The following is a 6,644-nucleotide window of genomic DNA, read 5'->3' on the forward strand; positions in this document are numbered from 1 at the left end:
AAACACCATAAATGCAATGATAAAAGCTAATGTAAGACTTTATAATCTTCTATTATCTTACCTCTGAGTTTCCTCTATCTAGATTTCCCCAACAATATCTCCCCTTAAAATTTGTTTATACAATTGATGTACCAAAATTGAGGTACATTGATGTTTGATGCAACTTTAAAACTGAATAATATAATAAGGAATGTTATTGAATTTGTTGGAATATAATTCCATTAGTCTTTGATGTCCATTGTGTTAATCCTTACGAAACATAAGTGAAGCAGCATTTGTTAAACACATTAAAAAGAATTGAATATAAATACAAACTCTAGCACATTACATATAATATGGAGACAAAATATTGTCTATCATGATAATTCCTCTATAGTTCATTCTACATGATTGAAGTGTTATTCTTTATGGTTCAATTCTAGTATCTTCTTTTCCACTAAAGTGCTTTTTATAAATATAATATCTATAATATCTCGAAAGAGACTCTCACACTCATTAAATTGCTTAACATCCTAAGCATGTAGAATGATGAAATGTAACTCTAGGATCACATATTGAACATTGATATATATTAATTTCAATACTAATATACCAAAAAATAAAAATAAAAATAAAAATAGAGAAAATATATTGTTAATGTATATTGGCACTTTAAATACCTAATAAATGTGTTAGCGAAAAAGCATCATAAATTTTGAAATTATTTTCCATAATAATACAAAATTACCATAAACACTAAATATAATATATACATTTTAAATTTGATTAATAGAAAACACAATATATATACATACATATATTTAATTTGGTAATTACCTCATATTTGAAAATACATATGTTTATTACCTTTAAATATGAAAATTTATATATTAAAACAGGAAAAAAAAATTGCGAATTTGAAAACATTATTGTAATAAAAAAGTACTTATAAGAGTAAATGCCAACACTATAGGCTCTTTCTCTGTTAATATATAAGGAGTGTATTATTTTAAAAAAAAAAAAAAATGGACTCCACTCGGTAAGTAAATAGCATTGGATTTTCCAAATAAATTTAGTAAAAAAATTGACTACACTCATTAACTAAATGACATTGATTCCATTAGTTATAAATGAAAGGATGATATTATGAAGTTATTCTTTAAAAAAGAGGAGTGTTCCTCGATAACCCTAAATGAAAACAATGTATAAGCACTCACATAACACCATCTCTATTTTGTTTTGTTTGCATAATAATAGTTGGCAGTGGGACGTATTGGGATATGACAAAGAATCCTCTAGCCCATTCTCTTGTCACTCGATCATTTTCATACCGAGAAGTACATGGTAGCCTGCTTGTCTTTGTTAAATTTTATGTGAAATAAAATATGAGCATAATGATACGCATCAGAAAAATTTTCTTGATTTAATTATACGCATCAGAAAAATTTTCTTGATTTAATTATCTTTTATTATGGAGTGCTATTTTTTGGTATGTGCGAGGTAAAGTATTCAAAAGTAGTAACAAAATATTCCTCATCATTATATAACATTTATTAAAAGTAGATACGTGAAATAAGTGTGACATACAATTCAATACATGTTTGCAAACAACATGTGAAATGAGTTTTTGACACACTATTCAATACACCTTCACAAGTTTCTTGTTTCTTCTTAAGTTTCTTGTACAAGAGGTATTTTTTACCATAATCGTACGTATCATCCATAAATATGTCCTCATCCATTAGAACAAAAGTGTCATAAATAAATTTATTCATAGTATCAACTTTAACTCCATCCATTCCATATTCATGAACTTGATTACTAATATCTTTAATAAAATTTATTAGCTCTACACCATATAAAATGGTTTCAACACAATTAACGCAACGTATCAAAGTTTTTTGAAAAAAATGTGATCTTAATTTCTTACGCATTGTTATATTATCATATGTGCCAAGTTCGTTGCACTTTGTATGGGAGATCTGTGGAAGTATTTCTGGAACAAGGATTGAGATCCATGTTAAGGATCATTTTAGTGGGGATACTCTCTTAGAAACTCTTCTTTTTAATACAAGAAGTTTCAAGAGTTATAATAGTGTTAATTTGAACTAATTCTTTCCTTTCCTTCTTTAACCATTTTTAATTAATTTTAAAAAATATATAATTATTTTTATTTTTATTTTTATTTTTTATTTTTATTAATTAATTATTAAAATATTAATTAATATATATTATTAATAATTTTAAATAATTACTTAATATTAATATTTATTAATTTTATTTCTTATATTTTCTCTTTATTTTATTTTATTTTAGGTTTATTTTAAAACTTTTCAAATCCAAGATATAACCTTATTCTATTTATCTAATATTTTATATGTTTATAATAAAACTCTCATTACTTTACATAAATGAATTCAATTACTATATATGTAATTCAAAAAGTAAGTTTAAAAATATACATACTTCTATTTAAATAAAGAGTAATGAATTCAATTACTATATATGTAATTCAAAAAGTAAGTTTAAAAATATACATACTTCTATTTAAATAAAGGGGTGAAATGATTATGAGAAGATGACCTTTTTCTTTTAAATTAAAAGATATTACATGTTAATTTGAAATAATAATAGTAATAATAATAATAAAAAATATTTATTAATTTTATTAATTTGATTTCTTTTGTTTTCTCTTTATTTTATTTTATTTTATTTTTATTTTAAAAATTTTCAAATCCAAGATACAACCTTATTCTATTTATCTAATATTTTATATGTTTATAAAAAAACTCTCATTACTGTATATAAATGAATTCAATTACTATATATGTAATTCAAAAAGTAAGTTTAAAAACATACCTACTTCTCTTTAAATAAAGAGGGGTGAAATGATTATGAGAAGATGACCTTTTTCTTTTAAATTAAAAGATATTACATGTTAATTTATAACAATAATAATAATAATAATAATAATAATTGGTGGACCTCTACAAGTGTAGTTAGAGAAGGCAGGAAACTCTGACCTATTGAATTTTGATCCTGCATGGCACCAAAAAAGGGAGGGAGCAATGCTCCCTCCTATCGTAATGTCTTGGTTGACGTAGGAAAATGTATACAAGGAGGGTTTCAAGCCCATTCTGACAAGATGGATGACACTGCACTGGGAGACAATAGGTTAGAGTTAACAAAGGATGTCGACTCACATGGATCAAATTCCAAGGAATCTGATAGGGGGGCTTTAGAGAAAGGTAAACATACTACAATGTCAGGCCTGAGTGGAGCTTGCAAGCCAAAGACCAATAAGAATCCTCGGTTTGTGATTCAAGATCTATTAACCCAAGTTCTTTGAGACTACATGAAGACATATGCGTTGATCTATAAATTTATGGTGGTTTGGCCCACATAAAAAGTGTTAATAAATTGGATCCAACATATTTGGAAACTCAGAGGGGAGGTATACCTTCATTTGGGATCCAGAGGCTTCTTCACAACTGTATTTACTAACATGAAGGATAGAGATGGTATCTTTGAGGGAGGATTGTATTTCCTCTCGTCGAAAAAGTTGTACATGCGACCATGGAAGGAAAATTTTATGCCATAGAAGGAAACCTTCACCTCTATTCCAATTTGGATAAGGTTATATTCTCTACCTCTATATTATTAGTTGCCAAACACCCTAGAAGCAATAGGGAATTTTCTAGGACAATTTATGAAGCTATCTGAAGCAACCTAGCAGGGAAAATACAGTACGTATGCCCGAATTTGCATTGATATGGATGTCCTGTGTGTTCTTCCAAAAGTATTAATCCTAGAGTTCCAAAATGGATTTTGGTCACAAAGCATCAACTATGAGCATGTTACTTTATGTTATAAATGATGCCATGAACATGGACACCTCTTCATGGAATGCCCATTAAATATAGGGACATAGCCACCAAGAGTTTTCTTAGACAAAGACCCTGAGGATTTCACAAGAGTGGGATCCAAGGGTAAATCAGGAAAGAAACAACAACGAAACAATTCAGACAAAAAAAGGAAACAGAGAAATGCTATGATTTCATGACTGAGGAAATCCTACAGGAGGAATACAAAAGTCACGAAGCAGTGACAAGAAAAGCAAACAAAAGAAAGGAACCAGTAATAATGATGAGGGATATTCCAAACCTCACTAAATACCTTGGTAAATTAGCTCAGTCATAAGCACAGGATGGAGATACAGGAAATCCAACTCAGGTTCAAATGCATTATGGAGATTTCGAAATGACACCAAGTAAAGAAAGGACAAAATATACAAATTTAAGGGAGATCGTGGAAAATTAAAGTTTAGATCTTCATAAAATGTTAAAAATTTGGAAGGAGAAGGGACTAGAAATGATCCCCAAACACCAAATAGATTAGGTCGAGTACTTATTCCAAACGCTTGAAGAAACCATACTGAGAGGAACAAAGAGATCGCATGGAGAAACTAAAGGATTGAGATTCAAGGTTATGAACATACATAACCCCCTGATCCCCAAGAAAGCTTGTAAGAAAAGAGGAAGGAAATGCAACAGTGCCACCTTGTAGGAGCTTGGAGTCTTATTGATAAACTCAGGTAAGCTGAAATATTGGAGCCCTAACTCTCCTCTGCTATGTGTAGTTAAAATTTTAACATGGAAAATAAGAGGTTTGAATACCCTCATAAAACAAAGGATCCTTAGAGATAAGATCAAAAAATAAAACCTAGACATAATTTTCATTTAAGAAATCAAGTATTCGACTGAGTGCCTAAAAACAAATGGTGGAATTTTTTGGGATAGATATGAATACGTAGATATATAAGCTCATAATGTTGTAGAGGGAATCCTTACACTATGTAACCCCCAAAAGATAAACCTAATATCTTTTTAATTCACTCAACATTCCCTCTTGATAACTCTGCAAGTCTTTGGTTCACTAGATCTAATTGTTTCTACGAATGTGTATGGCCCCAAGAGGATTATTGAGAACCTTACCTTTATTCAATATTTGGAGGACCTCAAAAGAAGGAATCCACATATGAAATTGACAAGGGTATGGGACTTTAATATAATCCTCACCTTGGAGGAAACAAAAGGAGGCACAAGGAAACTAGACTACAACTCAGAAAGTTTTCAAACTCTTATTGACACCCTGAAGTTGGTGGACATAGAAGAAACTAATGGGATCTTCACTTGGAACAATAAAAGAGGAGGAAAATTCTTGGTGGCCTCGGATTTCTAGTTTTAGAAGAAATAATCCTCCAAGGGATCAATGTTGAGGCTAATATTATACATTGTGGTGGATGTGATCATTAGCCATTTCTTCTAGATGCTAATGGGAACATCAACTAACAAATCCTTCATATTGGATGGATTTTCATTGGATCATCCCCATTTTGTAGAAAATGTGAAAAATGGCAGCAAGGCGGAGGAAAATCTTGAGGCTTCAAAATGTTTAAGCTATAGCAAAATATGAAGCAATTCAAAGGATAAATTAAACAATGGAATAGAAATCAATTTGGAAATATATTCGAAGCCAAAAAGGAATTGGAAGATAGAATTGAAGAGATAAAAAAATTCATCATTAAAGACAGATACAATAAGAAAATAAAAACCTTGAACGCTCCTTTAAATGGGAATGGGAAGAAATATGTCTGTAGGAGGAAAATTTATGGAAACAAAAATCCATGATACATTGGTTGCAGGAAGGAGAAAGAAATAGTAAATTCTTCTATGAGATAGTTTTAACCCATAGGAAAAATAGCAACATTCTGAAATGAAAAGATAGAGCAGGAAACATACGTCATAGACATGAGGAGTTAAAATAGATTTTAGTTCATGACTTTCAGGAAATAACAGCCAAACCCCAAGGAGATAGAGCTACTTATATCGAGAAAATATTGCAGCATATCACAAGGATGGCCACAAAGGAACAAAATGATAACAAAGTCAGACCCATATTATTAGAGGAGGTTGAGAAAGAGGTGCAGGAAATCAAAAATGGTAAGGTGCCACGACAAAACCATTTTACAGTGGAGTTCTTTAAAGTCTATTGGGATATAGATGGTATAGATATACACGAAGTGGTGGAGAACCCTCGTAGATTAGAAAAAATCCTCAAGAATTTCAATTCCACCCTCATCATTTTGGTTTCAAAAGAAAAAGAAATAATTTCCCAGATAGATACTGCCACATAGCTCTGAGCAAGGTCATACATAAGATAATACAAAGGTAATAGAAAATAGATTAAAGCCCTTATTGAAAGTCTTTATCTCTAAAGAGAAAGTGGGGTTTGTGGAAGGGAGACAAATCTTGGATAATGTGGTCTAGGCCCATGAGATAATCCATTCCATCAAATCCCATAAAAAACAGGGATGATCATATAACTAGATATCATTAAATCTTGTGATAAAATGAGTTGGAGATATCTAGAATGTACTCTACAGTCGTTTGGATTTATTCAACACTAGATTCGGTGGGTTATTTCATTAGTCTCTACTCCTAGACTCTAAATTATTCTTAATAGAGACCCATCCAAATATTTCTACCCCACAAGGGGTATGCGTCAAGGAGAGCCACTTTCACCTTTTCTATTTGTCTTCCTAATGGAGGGGCTAAGTAAATATATGAAATTATAGGTTGAAGCAGATGGGATCAAAGGGTTAC

The sequence above is a fragment of the Pinus tabuliformis genome, chromosome 2_1 (assembly GCF_031772625.1).
Source record: "Pinus tabuliformis cultivar Carrire ecotype Pingquan chromosome 2_1, CPIR1, whole genome shotgun sequence".
Lineage (NCBI taxonomy): Eukaryota > Viridiplantae > Streptophyta > Pinopsida > Pinales > Pinaceae > Pinus > Pinus tabuliformis.